The following is a 21,864-nucleotide window of genomic DNA, read 5'->3' as shown; positions in this document are numbered from 1 at the left end:
CAATACTTTTTTTTTATTAATCATGTTTCCAAATACAGTCACACATTTCTCTTACAATTTTATATTAAGGTTTAATTTTAAAACATTTTACTGACGAATCTTAAGGGCATTAATGAATGCCCACAACCACATCTTTCTAAAGGAAAAAAAATGGTCTGATTCATGTTTAACTACACATCTTTCACATGAGTAGCTGCTGCAAGCAGTGGTGTAGCTAGAAGGGGTGCACTAAGTTTTGCAGGGAGCCTCACCTTGTGAATGAGCACTCCCTTTAGGAGTCATTCCAGGTGGTGGAAGCAAAACGGGGGCATTTCCCTGGCTCCGAAGTGGAGGGGGAAGAGCCACTCAGGGGTGTACCTAAACATGGCACATGCTCTGGGTGCCATCGTGGGGGAGGGGGGGGTGCCAGAGCATGTGCTCTAACTGCTTCCTGTCGGCAACCGGTCAGGCAAAATAGCCCATCTGGCTGCCATCTGCTTCCCCATTGGGGAGGAGAGAGTGGAATGGGCCTGGGAGGGAGATCTCCACCATATTCTACCTTCCCTCCTAGACCTGACCATCCTACACAGGGCTGCTTGGACTTCCACCAGCTAAATAGCAGGAGGACTTCCAAGTCGCTCCATAGGCCAGGCTGCAGTGGTACTTCTCGTAAGGGGGAAAATATCACCCCTAAAGAGACCTCCATCCTGCTCCTGATGAGTGCTGGGTACAGCAGAGGCAGCCCCGCTGCACCAATGCTGTCCTATCCCAATTTTTGACTCCTGCTGACTACACCAATTTGTCCCGTCCAAATATCTCAACTCCCTTCTAATGCCCGCTTTTTGGCTATTTAACACCCCCTCTTATCTCTAGAAAGAACAGCTGTGGTGTGCAAAGGAATGAACACAGAACTCCTTATCTATAGCAACTACCCAAATTTAGTGCCACTATCAAGAGAGTGACGGGCCAGGGGAGATATGGCGGTGGGGGTCGGACAGGCCGTTACAGGAGAAGGAGAGTTAATCACAGGCAGATCATCTCCCCTTCTGGTCCCTCCCCCAGTTCTCGGATGCCTGGTGGTCTTGGCGGTGAGTCCCTGGATCTGAAGCTGCTACTTTTGAATGCCAGGTCGGTGAATAATAAGACCTGTATCATCCAGGATTTGATTCTGGATGAGAAAGCCGACCTGGTATGCATTACGGAGACCTGGCTGGACGTGGAGGGAGGCGTTAGTCTCTCTGAACTTTGTCCGCCAGGCTTCCAGGTGTTGCAGCAGCCAAGATTGCAGGGATGGGGAGGGGGAGTTGCAATGGTCTATCGTGAGTCCATCTCCCTCACCAGGTGCCCTGTCCAGCAGTCTGCTGGGTTCGAGTGCCTGCATGTTGTGTTGAGAGGACCAGACAGGATTGGGATTCTGTTGGTGTACCGCCCGCCCTGCTGCCCAACAGTCTCCCTGCCTGAGCTGACTGGAGTGATCTCGGGGGTAGCATTGAAGGCCCCCCGCCTGTTAGTGCTGGGGGACTTCAATGTTCATGCCGAGGCCCCTGCGGTAGGTGCAGCTCAGGATTTCATGGCTGCCATGACAACCATGGGCCTATCCCAGAAGATCTTGGCCCCGACACATACTGCAGGACACGTGCTGGACCTGGTGTTTACAGCTGGGCACGGGGGCAGTGATCTGGATGTAGAGGAGATCAAGATCACTCCGTTGTCATGGACAGATCACTTCCTGGTAAGGTTTAGGCTGGTTGCGACTTCCTACCTCTGCAGAGGCGGGGGACCGTTTTCTATGGTCCGCCCCCGGAGGCTAATGGATCCTGAAGGTTTCCTGAGGGCTCTGGGGGATTTCCCCACTGCCAAGACTGGCGTCTCATCTGAGGCCCTGGTTGACCTCTGGAACGGGGAAATGTCCAGGGCAGTGGATGAGATTGCTCCGGAGCGACCTCTGCCACGTCACAGACTCGGAGCGGCTCCTTGGTTCACTGAGGAGCTGCGACTGATGAAGCGGCAGGGCAGGCGTCTAGAGCGACGGTGGCAGAAAACTCGTGATGAATCCGATTGGACACGGAGTAGAGCTCATTACAGAGCCTACTCCGTGGCGGTGGTAGCAGCGAAGAAATCATTCTTCTCTGCTACCATTGCGTCTGCTGATAGCCGTCCGGCAGAGCTGTTCCGTGTGGTGCGGGGCCTCCTCCATCAGGCCCCGCCAGTGGACCAGGAGGAATACATGGTCAGCCGCTGTGACGTGTTTGCGCAACATTTTGCAGATAAAATCGATCGCATTCGTTATGACTTGGATGCCACATTGACAATGTCTGATGATGTCCCCCTGGCAACTGCTTGTCCAGTGTTGTGGGATTCTTTTCAGCTTGTGCAGCCTGAGGATGTGGACAGACTCCTTTGGAGTGTGAGGCCGTCTGCCTGCCTGTTTGACCCTTGCCCAGCTTGGCTGATAAGAGCTGCCTGGGGGGGACTGGCTGAGTGGACGGCGAGGGTGGTCAACTCTTCTTTGGGGGAGGGGACACTGCCGCTTGCTTTGAAGCGGGCAGTGGTTCGCCCCCTCCTGAAGAAGCCCTCCCTGGATTCCAATGTGTTGAACAACTATCGGCCAGTCTCCAACATCCCGTTTCTGGGCAAGGTAATTGAGCGGGTGGTGGCGGCCCAACTCCAGAGGGTCTTGGATGAAGCGGATTATCTGGATCCTTTTCAATCTGGTTTCAGGCCAGGCTTTGGGACGGAAACTGCCTTGGTCGCCTTGGTGGATGACCTTCGCCGGGGACTGGACAGGGGGAGTGCGTCCCTGTTGGTCCTGCTGGACCTCTCGGTGGCTTTCGATACCATCGACCATGGTATCCTTCTGGGCCGATTGGCCGAGTTGGGAGTTGGAGGCACTGTTTTGCGGTGGTTCCGCTCCTACTTGGAAGGTCGGTCCCAGATGGTGGTGCTGGGGGATGCCTGTTCGACACCCTGGCCATTGAGGTGCGGGGTGCCACAGGGCTCAATTCTGTCCCCCATGCTATTTAATATCTACATGAAACCGCTGGGAGAGGTCATCCGGGGGTTTGGAGTGGGGTGTCATCAATATGCTGATGACACCCAGCTTTATCTCTCCTTTCCTCCAGACTCCAGGGTGGCGGTTGAGGGCCTGGAGCGCTGTCTGGAAGCAGTGAGGATCTGGATGGGGGCTAACAAGCTGAAATTAAATCTGGATAAGACAGAGGCTCTCCTGGTTCGGAAATCCTCGATGCAGGTGCTAGATTATCAGCTTGCTCTGAATGGGGTTGCACTCCCTCTGAAGGAGCAGGTCCGCAGCTTGGGGGTCCACCTGGACTCGCAGCTGCTCCTGGATTCCCAGGTGGCGGCTGTGGCTAGGGGGGCCTTTGCTCAGCTTCGGCTGGTGCGCCAGCTGCATCCGTACTTGGATCGTGCAGACCTGGCCACAGTGATCCATGCTACGGTGACATCGAGGTTAGATTATTGTAACGCGCTTTATGTGGGGCTGCCCCTGAAGACGGTTCGGAAACTGCAATTAGTGCAGAATGCGGCAGCCCGTGTGGTCACTGGAGCTAGGCGGTTTGACTCTGTCAGCCCGCTTCTCCGGGGGCTACATTGGCTGCCCATTCGTTTCCGGGCCCAATTCAAGGTGCTGGTTTTGACCTTTAAAGCCCTATACTGCTCTGGGCCAGGTTATCTTAGAGACCGCCTACTCCCATACAATCCGGCTCGTCCTCTCAGGTCATCAGAGAAGGCCTTTTTACAAGTGCCGCCGCCTAAGGAGGTACGTGGGGCGGCAGCAAGAAATAGGGCCTTCTCAGTAGTGGCACCAACGTTGTGGAACTCCCTTCCCCTTGACTTGAGAATGGCTCTCTCTCTTGAATCCTTTCGGCGAGGCCTGAAGACCTTGTTGTTTAACCAAGCCTTCTGACGTTCTGGCCTTTTTAACATCTTTTATATATCTTTTAGTTGCTTTTTTACAGGCCCGATTCCTCTAAGAACTGCTGTTTTATGCTCTTTTATTCTGACTCTTCTGACTACTGTTTTTATGGGTTCTGCTAATGTGTTTTTTAATATGTTTTTATCTGTGAAATTATGTTTTAATTTGTTTTATATGTTGTTAGCCGCCCTGGGTCCCTTTTTGGGAGAAGGGCGGGATAAAAATAAAGTTTTATTATTATTATTATTATTATTATTATTATTATTATTATTATTGCTATGAATACAGACACTCCCTGCAAGTCCTCTTGTCCAGAGGCTTTCCCTCCCCAAAACGCCACTTAACTCAGTGGGTAAAGGTCTGAAGCCTCCAATTCAAGTCCCATCCGGTCTCCAAAGCACAGTCCAGTCTTCCCGGTCCAGTCTTCTGCAGTAGAGTCCCACCTCTCCAGCAGTGCTCTCCAGCAGAGTCCTGGCAGTCCTCTCCTCTGTGTGTCCTCCAGCAGAGTTCTGGCAGTCCCCTTCTCCCAGTGTGAGTCCACCTAGGTGTCCCTCTGGGTCAGGGTCCCACTTCTGGCCAGCCCTTTGCTCCTTCTGAAGCTGCCTTTTATCCTACAGCCCCTTGTTACGTCCAAATGCAGCTCGGCTGTGAGCTACCTCGTTAGCTCGGGTCCCATCAAGGTCAAATGAAGCTCAGGTGTCCAACCAGGTTTCCATTGGCCTTGATTGATTACAGCTGTGGAGCCAGCCCTGCCCTTCCCAGAGCTGTCAACCAGCTGTCAAAACATGGGATCACTGTCAACACCACATCATCCACCTGATGATCTTCTGATCTTCCATTACAAATGCTATCCACTGGACAAGTGGATTTCCCTTTCTGGATGGGGTAGTAATGCTGTTGTACCGTTCTAAGATAACTGCAAAATTTGTATCATACAGAAAGCTACAGCTCCTTGAACCCCCCCCCCTTTTGCCACTTCTCAAGGTTGCAAACCCATTGATTCTTGGCTCTCTTACTTAAATGAGGTCCAGAGGTTGGACCCAAACTCTGATCTGAGCAGATCTCAAATACTTCTTGATTGATTCATCAACATCCCATTTGTGGAGGACAGCTTCTTCCTTAGGCTGCCATGTCCTGCCTCCCAAATTAAGGTAAATGATAGCCCAGCAAGGGCAATGCATTTTTCCAAAGACATAAGCAGAACATCAAGCAGCTGAGTCTGGTAATTAGAAACCTGAAACCAGGGGGGAAATGGCAAATGATTACATGTTGCTCATGCACAAACTACAGGCACGTACAGTGCTAGCAGAAATTTCATTAAAAAAAATTAAATTAGTCTCCAGCATATGTCACACACGCGTGCAAAGCTGGATTCTTTCATGTATAATTAAGCTGTACAATCTGCCAATAAATCATGTACTGTTAGTGGTGCTGGAGTCTTGCACACCGATTGGCTGAGCTGCTGTGATGGCATGGAATGTTCATGAGGAATTACTCGGAAAACAGGACAACGGGATATCTGTTCCTCCGCTTTTGTGAAGGAAGGGAAAGCTTTGGCTGGGATCAATTTAGCTGGGATTAAAGTCTTGCCTGGGCCCTGGTTTGGCAGGGCAGGCAAAAACCTGGGTGCAGCCGAAGGGGGGGAAAAACTGCAGTTCTAATATGGGCTAGAGCAGTGTTTTGCAACCTGTGGATTGGGACCCACTAGGTGGGTCGTGAGCCAGTTTCAGGTGGGTCCCTATTTATTTCAATATTTTATTTTTAATATATTAGACTTGATGCTACCATGGTATGTAATTGCATTTGGGGAATTGTTACAGATCTGTACTTTTAACCGGCTAATCTGTATATGCTTTTAACAATGATGGTAAGTGTGGGAAGGATTGCAGCCTAGGACTGTTAAAAATTTTTCCTGGCTGATGATGTCACTTCGGTCATGACATCACTTCCAGTGGGTCCTGAGATACTCTTATTCTGAAAAGTGGGTCCCAGTGGTAAACATTTGAGAACCACTGGGCTAGAGAATACAATTGTTAGATGGATTCACAACTCATTGGATGGCTGCATACAAATGGTATTTGTCAATGGCTTCACATCAGCTTGAAAGACAGTTTTGATTGGGGTACCCCAGGGATCTGTCTTGGGTTCAATGGTCTTTAACAACTTCATCAATGACTTGGATGAAGGGATACAAGGGGGCCTCATCAAATTTGCGAATGACACCAAGCTGGGAGGAGTAACAAACACAGTGGAAGCCTTCAGGAAGACCTAGACAAAATGGAATATTGGGCTGAAATGAATAAGATGAAGTTCAACAGGGACAAAGGCACGACTTAGCACTTAGGCAAAAAATAACCAAAGACACAGGTATAGAATGGGAGATATGTGGCTTGGCAGCACAACATGTGAGAGGGATCTTGGAGTTGCAATGGATCACATTATGTTGGCATGCTTCAGTCTCGGAAGACTATGGTATCGCGCTCTGAATGGTGGTTCTGGAACAGAGTATCCTCTCCAGTGCACGAAGCCTGGGTAAAGTAGGTATGGAGGATAGGCTGTTACCCATGCAGCAAATCCCCCCTCTCCACTTCGCTGGAATGGTCCAATGGAAAGGCAGAAGCCAATACGATTGGTTCCAGCGGCGTCGCAGGAGTTGCCAGAATGTGACTGTGTTCAGCCATGAACTGCCTCAGGGACTCCGGCTCCGGATTTTGCCTCGAGGTTGACTCCTGAAGCCTTTTCCATAACTGGATGTAGCCACAAGGCAGTGGAGGTTTGGGATCAGAGTTTTTCTTCTCTCAGATGAGCTACCTTCCCAGGCTAATGAGTCCTATCTACCCGTCAATGGATCACAAGTTGAACATGAATCAGCAATGAGTCAGCAGATGCGACTGCAAAGAAGGCAAATACAATTTTAGCCTGCAATAGTAGTACTGTAGCTTCCAAGTAATGAAAAGCTGTGGTTCCGCTTTACTCTGTACCGATTAGACCTCACCTGGAGTACTGGGGTCCAATTCTGGGCCCCTCACTTTAAGAAAGAGGCAGCCAAACTGGAGCAGGTTCAGAAGAGGGCAACAAGGATGATTGGAGGACTGGAGAACAATCCCTACCAGGAAAGGTTGAGGGAACTGGTATGCTCAGGCTGGAGAAGAGAAGGCTGAGAGGGGATATCATAGCTCTCATCAAATACCTGAAGGGCTATTTGTTCTCAGGGGACACATTTGTTCTCAGCTACCTCTGAAAGTAGAACAAGATCCAATGGGTAAAAACTGCATGAAAAGTGATTCTGCTTGGATATCAGGAAGAAATTCCTGAGGGTAAGGGCAGTTCAGCAGTGGAACAGGTTGATGAGAGAGATGGTGGACTCTCCCTCACTGGAGGTCTTCAAGCAGAGGCTTTACAAGCATCTTTTGGAGATGCTCGAGGAGGATATCCTGCTACAGGCAGAGGGTTGGACTAGATGACCTTTTAGGTCCCCTTCCAACTCTGTTATTCTAGTTCCTTATAATTCTTCTGAAGTTTGATAAACCAATAACATATATTCCTCTGAAATTTGAATCAATTGTTCTAAATTATTTAGAGAGGCATCCCTCAGGAATAATTGGGATGGGAGAACTACCATGAATGCCCCCCTCTTTCTCTCCCCCAGCCCCTACCCTCACAGAATCACAATGGCTCATTGTGCGACCTTTGCAAATTGTTGATGCATGGTGTCTAGACACAGCCCAACACAATCACCGCTCAAGCAATCTTTATCTCTTTGGGAATCATTTATATGCCCAAGACACTGTCAGTCAACCCTTAACAAAGACTGTCCGACCTCAAGCAAGACATTAACGCCTTGCATCCGAATGGCACTTCAGCCTCCTATTGACCATCCAAATGACTTCTCCTGGTGGCCTAGATTGGGCCTCCTCTTTAGAGCTGACACCTGGAATGGATCACAGGAGAGACATAGATATTTTTGGAGCACTGTTATCAGCCAATATTGATTTCAACGAACTGTATCTCATAGATTTACACCTCTCAACAGGTGGAAGAGAGAATATGCTACCTTCTTGGGAGATCATCATTGTTAAGATTGGATTGTTGAGTGGGAAAGCCAGGTGCTTTCCAACTCAAGTTTTCAACCCACCCCCCACCCTTGTGGAAAAAATAATAATTTCCCATTTCTGTTTCTCCTTCTGGTGCCTTGCTGGAAAGGCCCAATATTGCGCTATTTCCTTAAGCTTTTATAAATCACCCCCCCCCTTCCGAGGGCAACTGATCATAATAAATGTCTGAATTTATTATGGACTGAATTTATTTATTATGGTCTGAATTGTCAGAATAGACTCAGAAAAAAATGAATTATTTTAGCAACTTTTCTTGGAAAGTAGTTCTGTTTTCAGAGCCACATTCTGATTCAAGCCCAAGATAATCCCCAGAAGGGAATGGTTAGTACCAATAGTATTTCTTTTAGCAGTGGGATTTGGTTTGTTTGTTTTGTTTTAAGATAAAATGTGTTGAAATCTCAAGCTAGAAGAGCTAGTGACCCTATTCTGTCAGGACTGTTGGCTCTGTAGATTTGTAACAGTGATGGACTACTTACAACATTTAATGAGAAAATGAATGAGGTCAGCATTTGTTTCTTTAAAAAAAAATGCAAATCAGAAATGTATCCACTAAAATTCAGCAATGGGCATCCCAATCTTAACCTGATTTGGAACAGCCAGGCAGCAACTGTTACCCTGCATGTGCCTGATCTCGTCTGATCTCGGAAGCTAAGCAGGGTCAGGCCTGGTTAGTAATTGGATGGGAGACCGCCTGGGAATACCGGCTGCTGTAGGGTTATACCATAGTCCAGGGGTGCTCAATAGGTAGATCGCGATCTACCGGTAGATCGCGAGGCAAAATGAGTAGATCACGGAGCCCTGTCTCTCCAAACTGTTAATAAGTCAGTTTCGTCTAGTGACTAGACAAAACTGACATATTTATCTGACACTAAACTGACACTGAAACTGACACTTTAGCTGCTCTTCAGGCATGCAGCAACAAAACTGACGAAACTGACTAGACTCTAGTCGGTTTCATCAGTTTCGTGGCGCTGCATGCCGGAAGAGCAGGAGCTAAAGTGGGCGGCGGCAGGAGGGGGAGCTGGGCTGCGCTGGACTGAGGTGCTTCCTGGGGCTCCGTAGCGGAAGGGGGGAGGGGCGGGAGTTCGAGATGGAGTCACTCTGATGGCGGTTGCCGCGGGAGGCCCCGAGTGACCCTCCCCTTCCCTTCCAGTCAGGTCCGGCCCAACCCAGCCCAGCCATGCCCCTGTAGGAGCCCAGAGGTAAGTGCTGCGGCCGCTGCCGCTCTTGGTCGGGGCTGACAGGTGGGACGACCCCCCTGGCCCCCCCGCCGCTGCAGGAGGAGGGCCGGTGGGAGCAGTGTCTCCCCCGCCTGCCGCCTGCACGCGCAGCCCCTCTCCATGGAAACGGGGAAGCCCCCCGCCCCTTCCGAGGAGGACCTGCGATGCCTCCCTCTCCCTGCTGGTCTCGGGGCGCAGCCACAAAGAGTTTGGGGGGGCGGGGAGTGGGGAGCTCCTCCCCCCCGTAGTGCAGCAAGGCTGGGCATGTGCCTCTTGGGGGGACCTGTGGCTGCCCCCAGTATGTGGGGTGGGGAGAGAAGAGAGGCCTCCCGTGTGCTTCCTGAAGCATCTGGTGGGCCACTGTGGGGCACGGGAAGCTGGACTTGGTGGGCCTCCTCTGACCTGGTCCAGCAGGGGCTCCATACTTCAAAGGGGGTGTCTGTCAGACGCTTCCTTCCCCCCTGGTAGATCTCCGGGCCTTGCTGGGTTTCAAAGTAGCTCTCGAGCCAAAGAAGTGTGAGCACCCCTGCCATAGTCTTTCGAGACTGAAGGTTGCCAACCAGGCTACAATGGCCTGTGCTTTCTCCAGCACAGGTTAGGTGCAGGCTGGAGGTCATCTCGAGGTAAGGGAGTATTTTTTTCTCTTATCCTGAATAAAGCCCCACTCACCCCTATGGGACTACTCAGATCTGCACCAGCTATTTAGGTAGCACAAGTCCGAGTAGCCTGCATAAGCCTGCTGGGCCTATGGAGAGTCAGGGTTAGGATACAGTGTGTACTGCTGCCGCCAATTCCACCCCTTTCTGGGACTAATTCACCTCCTGTTCCTCCACCCCCCACCCAAAAATAATAGTGTCATCGCCACCAACTGCTTTGGAGGGGGGCAATTTCAAGCCAATCGAACCCAGGGGCTGGAGGGAGGGCTGTCTGGGAAAAATGCTCCACTAGCTGCGTTCTCTTCACGATGACTTGGCTTGGAAGTTTTCATGCCAGAACGTCAGCTACAGTGTGAGGTGCCAACTGTGGCTGTGGGCACTCTGCTTGCCCCTTTGAGCCCAGGGCCCAATTTGGCCAAACTGGTCAAACTGCCCTAAGGCTAGCCCTGGCATCACCCAGCCCAGCCCAAAGCCAATTGCATAGGGCTGGAGATGCAAGTTTATTGAAGGCAACTTCTTTCGTATATGGTGGAGCTATAAGACAGCAAAATTATACTGGGGAAAAAATACTTTAATATCGAACAAATTGGATGTGAAATCAGTCAGTAGTTCTGTTGGGTTATGTTACAGGTACACTGAGAACGAAACATCACATATTAGTTAGCAACTTGCTGTTGACAGTTAGAACATTATTGGCAAAATATTGGAAGAACAGCTTGCTTCCTCGTTTGTACGAGTGGCTGAGAAAAATGTGGCAGACGGACTTAATGAGTGAGCAAATGTGTTCTGAGACATTTCTGGGGTGGGAAAATACGATCAGTGAAATAGGGCCTTGCACTGCTGGAACGAGCGCTTGCAACTCCTGTTCCAGGCCACTGCCACAAATGGCAAAAAGTGTGGTGCACGTGGTAGCAGCTGTGGGAGACGCCACGAGCGCTGGTAAGTTGGCGGTGGGGGAGGAGAAGGCAAGTAGTGAGATATATTGGGGGAGAATCAGGGGGCGTTAGGGGAGAGAGTGGATCTGGTGGTAGTCACACACGCCGGATCTTAGCCCCCATTTTTCTGCCTTCACGCCCTCTGGCTGTCCTTGGACCTGTGCCAGTAGGTGAGACCCGTATGTGATCAAGCAGCCTACTGGGATGGGGGTATGAGAATTTTTTTTTTACTTTGCTCCTACAGGTTGTTCAATTGCCCTTCCCAACACAGCATGCAGTGTGAACTCCTTTGGTACAGCTACATGCTATAAGGTATGGGCAGGAGGTCTGGTCTAGAGGTTAGAGCCTCCATTTGCCTGAAGATTAACATCCACAAGGTCGCTAGTTCGAGGCCACCGGCACCGTGCGACCTTGAAGCAGCTGGCAAGCTGCAGCTGAGCTGTTCCATCTGCTCGGAGCGTGGGAGGGTGGAGGCCAGAATGTTAAACCAGATCGGAGTGTAACACCTTGAATGTGGTGGTTCTTGAAAGAGAGAACCTTCTTTCAATTTGTAAAAATCCCTGCGTGGATTTAATAAGCCTGCCTGTGTAAACCGCCTTGAATAAAGTCTTGAATAAAGACCAAGAAAGGCGGTATATAAATACTGTATATTATTATTATATTGTTATATTATTATAATGTGGTGGGGGCTAGGATTTGGCAGTCAATTTTGTAACATTGTCTCTTTATCTGAACCTTGAAGGAAATGTTGGTATTACCAAATAGCACCCAAGGATACCCCTTTCCAATCTTCCTCTCTTATAGGACGGCTATATGTCCTATCCACTAATTCCTCCCATACCTGATCTAGGGAATTCCCTCATCCCTGCTGCCTACTTCCCATTTCACCTTCAATTCAGTCTTGGATCAGGCTGGCATGTAGATCTGTCATGCCAACAAAGTCCTCTGATATATGATCACTGTGGAAAAACCCAGGTGCTTCCATATCTGACACCCTTCAGTTGATACAGGCTGCTAGGGGAAGAGGCATGAGATCCATCTATGGCCTGATCCAGTGGGGCTGTTCTTATGTTCTTATGTACCAGGAAAGTCCCTGAACATTCCATTTGGGAACTGCAGGCAGAGCAGAAGTAAAAAGGTGCTGGTCTGGAGAGAGATGGATCTAGATGCATATATTATAGAAGTTCGGCACCAGTGTATTCAACTCTACTCATTTCAGGGACAAGTTACATATTCATGGAAATCAAGGTCAGTTCATATGACCATTACATCCTGTGCAAAAGGCAGGCTTTCAATAAGACTGTACAAACTGTCCGCTCCGCTGATAACGGACTTGACTCATCTGAAGTTCACAACCTTTCAGCTAACTGCTGTAGCTCTTGCCTTGAACAGTAGCTTGGTGCATCAACAATAGCAGACAACCAGCACCAGGAGGTCTCTCCTTCTGCCCCTCTCTGCCACCTGAATCAACCCCAGGCACCAGGGACCCTGGCAAATAGCCAGGACTTCAGAAAAATCCATTTCCTTGTATCCACATTATCTGGAATGGTAGCATTCATCTTAGGTACCAGGGAGAGGAAGATGGGGAGGATGATCTCCCTCCCTTCTTGCCACCCTTAGAGGCTCATGGGGGGCAGTTTTTGGAGACTAAGGGTCCGATCCTATCCAGTGGTGATGCAGCCTTGAAGTAAGGAACCAAATGTTCTCTTACCTTGAGGAGGCCTCTGTGACTGCCCCAGCACCACAGGATGCAGCGCATACCCTGTTAGCATGGCTGCATCAGTGCAGGGAAGTTGAATAGGATTGGGCCCTCCATAGACTACCGATTAAGAGCAAATTTAGAGCCCAATCCTGAGCTCTTCGGTCCTTGGAGGTCTGAGTGTACCACCGGGGCAGAGGGAGAGGAGGATCAGGCCCAGGAAGGGGATAGAACTAGCAGAGGAGGCCTCCTATGCTCTGTGTCGGACTGAAAAAGGTTTGACACTGAGCTTCTGCAGTCTGCACCGGCAAAATAGCTGGTGCCGACAGGAGGAGACCCATTGAGAGGCTTGTGCCCTTACATGGGTGAAGGGGACGAACGACCCCTCCCCCTGAGGAAACCTCTGGCAGCTACTGCAGTGCCCATAAGATACAGCGGTAGCCATTTTGACGCTACTGCTCCTCTGGGCACCAGGCAGTTTAGAATGGGGCTGCCCAAGAGGTATGGGGGAAGAGGTTGTCCTCCTTCCATCCCATCCTGTTACTCCCCCAGAAGCTTTTACAGTAACAGCCACCATGCAGTGGTGCAGGGCCTATGAAGAGGAATTTTATCAGGGTGCATAAAGTTTCTTCTGGGCCCCTTCCCAAAGGGGGAGAGGCGCAATGGGGGCAGCATAATGGGGGCAAAATAGGGTAGGGAGAGGGTGCTGACAGCCACAATAGTCTTTGAAGCCCAGGTCTACTAGCCTTCTTGATTCAGAGCCCATCCGCAAGTTCAGGTGAGATAGGAAAATGTCAGATCCCAGGAACTTTCTGGGCCCCCTCCTTTGGCTCCTGGGCCCCCTTTCTGATCCTGGACCCGGGTACAAATTACCCCCTTTACCCCCCTCTCCTAGGGCCTGCAGTGGTGTACAAAGTGGCCTGTCAGAGGCTTCCATTCACCCACCCAAGGTTAGACCTGAGCAGATCCTGCTTAGCTTTCCAGGCAAGATGGCAGCTCCACCTCTGGACCTCGCCTTCTGGCCACTTCTCAGTTTCACCTCCCAATTTCCTTGTCCTCACCATGTTCACATAGCAAACACTGAATTCTAAACCCTTGTTTGCCTTGTAACATGCGATTCTGTCTGAAACCCCAGTATTTGAAAAATCAGTGAAAATACCTTGAAAAATTTTTATTTCCCAAGTTTTTAAATTAAGCCTATAATAAAGTCTTTTTAATGTGAGCTGTTCCATTATCTCTCCACTAGCCACAGTTAGCTTCCCCTCAAGCCCACTAATGTTCTGTTTTGCCTCTCCTGTCTTGTGAAATATCAAGATCTACATCATAAGGTTATTGCTTACATGTCTCGGCATTATATAGGGCAATAACAAACCTAATTGCTTCTATTCCACCCGAACGTGATCAATAAATCTAAATGCAGCCTGTCGCTAAATAAACAGCTCCATAGCTCTTGATAGCATTGTCCTTTTCCTAGAGAGGCTCATTTTCATTTGCTAATAGATGTAATAGAATCACATTGCGTTTTAGCTGTTGCTTAATACTGAAGACCAGTTTGGCGGGCAGGGGGGAGTGGACAACTGGTAAAGACAACAGTCAAGCTGATCAGATATAAGCCAGATGCACTGGGGTTGGCAAGTGCCACTCTTGGGCAAATGCTGGACGCCTAGTACCCCTAGATGATCCAGTGCCCCCCTTATCCACTGGCTTGACATCCACGGATTGATATCCGCACATGTGGCTGGAGGGACTCAGAGGACTACTGGGGCATGACTGGAAATGCGGTCTATTCGGGAGATTGTGCAGAGCCACCCCAGATCTCATAAGGCCTTCAGGTATGACTAGAAGGCACTTCTGTTTTGCTAGTGCAGCCCTCCCATGGATTACATTCTCCATGGAGTTTGGCATCCCTGGGAGGTCCTGGAACAGATCCCCCATGGATACTGAGGGACAACTGTACTTGCACTGGTATTGGGATCTTTAAACTTTTAAGAAGGAACTAGCTTGGCTGATGGCGCCTTGAACGACATGGGTGAGCATCACCAAATCCTCAGTGGCAAACATATGCCCACAGACCGACTGAACCCACAATGCCTGGTGTCAAATTGTTTGCACAAACTGGCCCTAAATTAAATCGGTTCAGGCATACTAATTTATCAGAGTATATGTGCCAAATTTAGATGTGTCTGTTCATCTCTAAAGTAGAGTTTGGTCCAAGAGCAGCGGCTGTCCGGACAGAGGTCTTGGCCAAGGTCCTGTAGAACGTTAGCATGTCACAGTCACTATGTTCTGCTACTAATTGAAATTGGTTTTGCATAGGGCTTGGCAGGAAGAGTGGCATGGAACTTCGTTCTGCTTTAGTATGGTCTGCTTTCATATATCAGCAACCTGGTCTCCAGTGGCATGGCTAGAGGGGGTGCAAAGCTCATGAGATTTGGGCTCAGCTATCTTGCACCACGCGAGATTTTGTGAGATCCAACACGGCAGTGCCTGGCTGAGCTGAGAAGAAGAGATGCATGGGTGTCGTGACCCAGGTAAGTTTGGGAACCACTGTCATATGGAAACACTTGGGAAACAATGGCCTAATATACAATGTCAGTCGATTATTAAATAGTCTATTACTCATTTTACCCCAAGGAAGGGAATATACCATAATAAAAATTCACACATATTCAGCGTGCTTACTCAGATATAAGCAGTTCATTAGCGTTTACTCCCAAGTTGGTGAGCCCAGGCTTGCAGCCTTAAAGTTCAAGCATGCAATTCAAATAGGAACATTCCAGAAATTTAGTGTTGGCCATTGTCTGAATATTTGGGGTTGTTTTTTAAAATAATCATAGTTAAAATGGCAAGGTGGCTTTGGAGAAAATATGGAAAAAGAAAGGAATATTCTTACATGACACTTTCAATATATTTACTCGGAAGTCAGGAGCTCTTCCAAGTCAATACGCTTACCCCGTGTTTTAAAATCCTTTCCTTGTTTGTTCCAATTAACACAGAATTAACCTTACAATAGGATCTTTATGGCAGCTTTCTGTTTTAGTAGCTTTCTTGATCAGCCTGAAGAAAGTGCATCTCAACCAATAAAAGTGATTCTGAGCTGATGGGTACATTTGCATCCTGGCCAGAACCTCAATCAATAGCTTTCATTTTGTTTAAAGGCCAAGGGCCAAATTAGAGTTTGAAAAGTCCTTGTAAAATCTTTGGGTAATTTTGAGATTGAGTCTAATGAAAGATTAATGAATACAGGCATCAATTTCCAGGCCCATCTATTTACACGTGACTTCCAACTTCAGGCCGACTGAGTAGCAGTCTAAGCAAAATTATCTGTGCTGACTAGCTGAGTCCCTACCCCTCTTGTTCCACCCCGTTATCTGTGTCGCTATGGTGTGGGTGTAATTCCTCCTTGCTGCCACTTCCTTCTCTTCCTCTCTTGTTGCCCTGTGTCTCTTTTAGATTGTGAACTCCATGGGGCAGGGACCCAACCAACAGTGCAATGCTGTGTTTTGCTAGTGCCAGCGTAAAACGCTTTTTGATGACTTGTGTAAGTGCCGGCGGAAAGGTCTGTTTCATCCTACCAGCGCTGCATTCAGACCCCCAACCACTAGTGGAAATAAATGCTGTGCTGAGCAGTTCAGGGCCCATGAGAAGGGGGCGCAGGAAGTAAATTTTACCTGGGCCCAGGATCAAAAAGGGGGCCCAGGAGTCAAAGGACAGAGCCTTAAAATTTCCTGGGATCTTACATTTCCTGATCTCACCAGGGCCTATTGGGTGTGTGTGTGTGTGTGTGTGTGTGTGTGTGTGTGTGTGTGTGTGCGTGCAGGGGATACAACATACCCAGGTCTGAAGTCAAGCCCTGTAGCCAGTGGAGGTGAAACAGAAATTTCCTGGGATTTCCTGGGACACAAAAACCCAGAGTTGAATTAATTCCAGTGTTCAGATACCACAAATAACCCACTGCCCCAATTTGTAGAATTCTGGCTTATGCAGTAGATTCGGAATGCAAACTTATACACGTTTACCTGGAAGTAAATCCCATTGAAATCAATGGAGCTTACTTCTGAGTAGATATTCATCGGATTGAACTGTCACAGGCCAATTGCTCAGGGGCAAGAGGGGAAAGACAGGGCAAGAAGCCAACTCTGTGGCTTCCTCATGAGGAAGCCGTTTGAATCAGCATATAAGCTGGAGATGCTAAACCCCCCAAACTAGAGCAAATCGGGTAAAACCAATGCCATTTGGGGATTCAGCACCCTAAAAATATCCTAAATTTGTTCAAACTTCCTTAGCGACCCTCCCTAAAAATCTATCTATCAACTGACGATTGATTGCAGGACTGTGTAATTATCATAATGAATAAATTACAAGGATGACTCCAGACTTCCTGGGATCTGGGGTGATGTCATCCTCCTTACCCAATTGCCCTTATCACAAGTGCCCTTGCTCTTCCTTGCCCACAGTGTCACTCCAATTGCCTCCATAAATCTTATTTCGTTCACACTTTCTCTTTCACTTTCACTCTGTTTCCCTCCTCCTTTTCAATTTCAGTGTGGGAACATAAGAACAGCCCCACTGGATCAGGCCATAGGCCCATCTAGTCCAGCTTCCTGTATCTCACAGTGGCCCACCAAATGCCCCAGGGAGCACACCAGATAACAAGAGACCTCATCCTGGTGCCCTTCCTTGCATCTGGCCTTCTGACATAGCCCATTTCTAAAATCAGGAGGTTGCGCATACACATCATGGCTTGTACCCTGTAATGGATTTTTCCTCCAGAAACTTGTCCAATCCCCTTTTAAAGGCGTCCAGGCTAGACGCCATCACCACATCTTGTGGCAAGGAGTTCCACAGACCGACCACACGCTGAGTAAAGAAATATTTCCTTTTGTCTGTTCTAACTCTCCCAACACTCAATTTTAGTGGATGTCCCCTGGTTCTGGTGTTATGTGAGAGTGTAAAGAGCATCTCCCTATCCACTCTGTCCATCCCCTGCATAATTTTGTATGTCTCAATCATGTCCCCCCTCAGGCGCCACTTTTCAAGGCTGAAGAGGCCCAAACGCCGTAGCCTTTCCTCATAAGGAAGGTGCCCCAGCCCCGTAATCATCTTAGTCGCTCTCTTTTGCACCTTTTCCATTTCCACTATGTCTTTTTTGGGATGTGGCGACCAGAACTGGACACAATACTCCAGGTGTGGCCTTACCATCGATTTGTACAACAGCATTATAATATTAGCTGTTTTGTTCTCAATACCCTTCCTAATGATCCCAAGCATAGAATTGGCCTTCTTCACTGCCGCCGCACATTGGGTCCACACTTTCATCGACCTATTTGGCTTCACGGAGTGAGCCAAATAGCACTTCCGGAACCTGTTGAGGTTCAGAGGTGACATCATTAAGCAGTAAGTAATGTCACTAAGCAGATGACGATGAGAAAAAAGCACATTGTTCTCACCCAGAAACTCATTAGCTGCAAATGACAAAACAGAAAATGTGCAAATCTTGTATGTAACTTCAAGATATGAAAGAGCTCAATTATCATGCTGGGAGACCCCAACTATTTCAGGGGTCTGGGGGGAAAAAAATGCTTCCAGGAGCTGCATGTAGATCATAGGCTATATCAGTGGTTCTCAAACTCTCTGGGAGCCCTGGGCTATATGTTCTCAAACTCTCTCAAGTTCTCAAACTCTCTCAAGCCCTGGGCTATATGTTTGATACCCCTGGCCAAGCTTTTGAGATCTTCCAAGCAAAAGTATTCACAGAAACAGCAGTATTATCTTGGGTCACATGTCTAACAATGCAATTCTATGCTGCTCTATTCACCATTAAGTTGAGTGGGGCTTACTCCAAGATAAACATGTGTAGGATTGCCACCTAACAGTGCAATCATCTACATGTCTACTCAGAAGTGAATCCAACTATGTCCCTGGGGCTTACTCCCAGGAAAATGTGTATCAGGTTGCAGTCTAAGCCTGATATCTTCTCACACAGGGTGCAAGCCCACCTTCAACCCAGATGAGCACCACCATCTAGATCTTGTCAAATCTTGCAAGATCCAAGATGGTGGCACCAAATCTCTTGAAAATTTCATGAGATCCAAGATGGTGGTGCCTAAACCGTGCGATTTGGGTGCTGCCATCTTGACTCTGGTGGCATTTCATGAGATTCAGGACTGTGGCGCCTGAAGGAACAGGTAGGAGGGGCCACTGGGGACATCCCCCTAAGGCATCATGATGCACAGTTTGCAAACCCCTATGCTAACTTGTCAGGGGCATCCTGTCCATAAGGCCAACTAAGAATTTTCAGGGAATATCCATCCACCTGCCTCCATGGTGTCTTCTTCTTCCACACGGCTAATATTATAATGCCGTTGTACAAATCGATGGTGAGGCCACACCTGGAGTATTGTGTCCAGTTCTGGTCGCCGCATCTCAAAAAAGACATAGTGGAAATGGAAAAAGTGCAAAAGAGAGCGACTAAGATGATTACGGGGCTGGGGCACCTTCCTTATGAGGAAAGGCTAAGGCGTTTGGGCCTCTTCAGCCTAGAAAAGAGACACCTGAGGGGGGACATGATTGAGACATACAAAATTATGCAGGGGATGGACAGAGTGGATAGGGAGATGCTCTTTACACTCTCACATATCACCAGAACCAGGGGACATCCACTCAAATTGAGTGTTGGGAGAATTAGAACGGACAAAAGGAAATATTTCTTTACTCAGCGTGTGGTTGGTCTGTGGAACTCCTTGCCACAGGATGTGGTGATGGCGTCTAGCCTGGACACCTTTAAAAGGAGATTGGACAAGTTTCTGGAGGAAAAATCCATTACGGGGTACAAGCCATGATGTGTATGCGCAACCTCCTGATTTTAGAAATGGGTTATGTCAGAATGCCAGATGCAAGGGAGGGCACCAGGATGAGGTCTCTTGTTATCTGGTGTGCTCCCTGGGGCATTTGGTGGGCCGCTGTGAGATACAGGAAGCTGGACTAGATGGGCCTATGGCCTGATCCAGTGGGGCTGTTCTTATGTTCTTGACCACAATTCCCAGGAAGCCTTGCAGGTCTCTTGTTATCTGGTGTGCTCCTTGGGGCATTTGGTGGGCCGCTGTGAGATACAGGAAGCTGGACTAGATGGGCCTGTGGCCTGATCCAGTGGGGCTGTTCTTATGTTCTTAACTACAATTCCCAGGAAGCCTTGCAGGTCTCTTGTTATCTGGTGTGCTCCTTGGGGCATTTGGTGGGCCGCTGTGAGATACAGGAAGCTGGACTAGATGGGCCTATGGCCTGATCCAGTGGGGCTGTTCTTATGTTCTTAACTACAATTCCCAGGAAGCCTTGCAGGTCTCTTGTTATCTGGTGTGCTCCTTGGGGCATTTGGTGGGCCGCTGTGAGATACAGGAAGCTGGACTAGATGGGCCTATGGCCTGATCCAGTGGGGCTGTTCTTATGTTCTTATGTGAAATGAGTCTGATGACCATGAGCTTGGTGTTTCAGACAGCTCAAAAAAATGGTCTAGTTCCATCTTACTCTTCTAGTTGTGACTAAGGTTACAATCCTATGCATACTTTCCTGGGAGCAGGCCCCATTGAATACAATTAGACTTACTTCTGAGTAGACCTGCATAGGACTGGGCTGTTAGACACCATAACTACTTTGTATTGTGTACCTTTCTCTTTCTTAAGTTGTGTGGTCTGAAAGGAAAAGGGGTTTGAAAGCAAGATGTTCTAACAAGTTCAATGCTCGGTACTTGTGCACCAACAGTACTAGCATTTTCTTAACATACAGTAGGTTCTTTGCACTAAATTGACTATCTTTCAATGGACATCAAGATTTGTTGCTCTTCAAGGTAAATATCGACCACGAGCGTTAACCTCAGTCAATATTTATATCTTTGGTCAATCAATTGAGATGATCATCAAAAAGAATCAGATATCCAATTAACTATTTATTTGGGAGGGGCAAAATCAGTATAATAACTATGTATTGCTCAGGCTAAGCTAATGCTCCGTTATGACAGCAGATGCTAAGGAATGATAGCACATCTCATAGAAGAGGCTGCCTTCATTTTCCATTCAATGGGCTGCAGAGTCACACAGGCGTTCCTGAGCTAACGTGATACATTCGTCTCAAAATGTCTGATGCTGAAAAGTCCTGGGATGACTTGAACAATTAGGCTGCAATCCTATGACCCTTTCCTGGGAGTAAGCCCCACCAAACTCAATAGCCCTTACTTCTAAGTAGGCACACATAGGATTGTGCTCTTACTGTGTTTCAATAGGGCCAGCCGTAGTAGCTCCAGGGTCTAACTGGAAACATTTTTAATTGGGCCCCAGGTTCACAGCCAAGGCCTGTAGAATCTTAGAGATAGAAATATAATTTATTGTACACTTTATATCTCTGTGGTAGAATTGGAACCAATCAAAATGTGTGCCTAAAAAATGCATGTGAGAAAATGGACCAAATGCATTGAAGCACATTTTAATATAAAATTGCAAGACCCGTGTAAATTACCCTAGCATGGGGGGGGGCAGGCCCAATTTGGAGAAACTGGTCCAAATAGTCCAATTGAACCCGCTTCCCAACAGCCTCACCTGTGCTGAAGAAGGAGAGAGAATGGCTTCCTCCAAAGATCTTAAAGGTACTGGAGGTCTTCAACCAAAAACACCATAGAGGCAAGTCCCACACACCTTACGTAGAGCACCACTATGACAACATGCAATCCATTGGAGCTGTCAATTTGATTTCAAACGCATTCATGCTTCTCCCCACTTCCCTTGCCCAGTAGAACAAGGAGCAGGTGAGCAGGGAGCGCATGGCCTCAAACAGCGTGCCCTGGGGGGTGATGAGTGCGCCACCCGAGCCCCCAATGAGCAGAGTCCCATGTCATGTTTGGCTATGGATGGAGCCTCCCACTATCCCAGAGGTTCCAAACAGCTGAAAATAGCTGCCCCGGAAGCAATTTGTGCACACAATCATCCCGTGCACACAATCACCATGACAACATAGTGAATCACTTCTGGGTGCTGTGCCATTGCTCCTAAGTACGGGGGGGATGCCTTGCTGTGCAGAAGCTGGCATGCGCCCCAAGCTGCGCACACTCTCAGGATGCCACTGCCTATGTCTATGTAGACCATGTCTAGGTTAAGAACTCTTTATGAATTGGGCCTATGTCAATTATTCCAAAGAACGCATGATGCAGGAACACTGGGATCCCTGCTTCTTTCATAAAGATGCATGGAAAGTGAGGGGAAAGGCTAACCTCTCCGCAATGCTCGTGAGCGCAATAAGCTGGTCATAAGGTGTCGCCAGCAAACAAAACCGCATGAGAT

The 21,864-nt window shown here is 48.4% G+C and overlaps 1 pseudogene; it reads left to right on the top strand.

Moving 5' to 3' along the window:
- Positions 1–8,624: 8,624 nt before the first annotated feature.
- Positions 8,625–8,744, top strand: LOC136657747 (5S ribosomal RNA; annotated as a pseudogene).
- Positions 8,745–21,864: the final 13,120 nt, after the last annotated feature.

The sequence above is a fragment of the Tiliqua scincoides genome, chromosome 7, assembly GCF_035046505.1.
Source record: "Tiliqua scincoides isolate rTilSci1 chromosome 7, rTilSci1.hap2, whole genome shotgun sequence".
Lineage (NCBI taxonomy): Eukaryota > Metazoa > Chordata > Lepidosauria > Squamata > Scincidae > Tiliqua > Tiliqua scincoides.
Note: the sequence above shows the minus strand (reverse complement) of the source record. Positions and strands in the feature narration are given on the sequence as shown.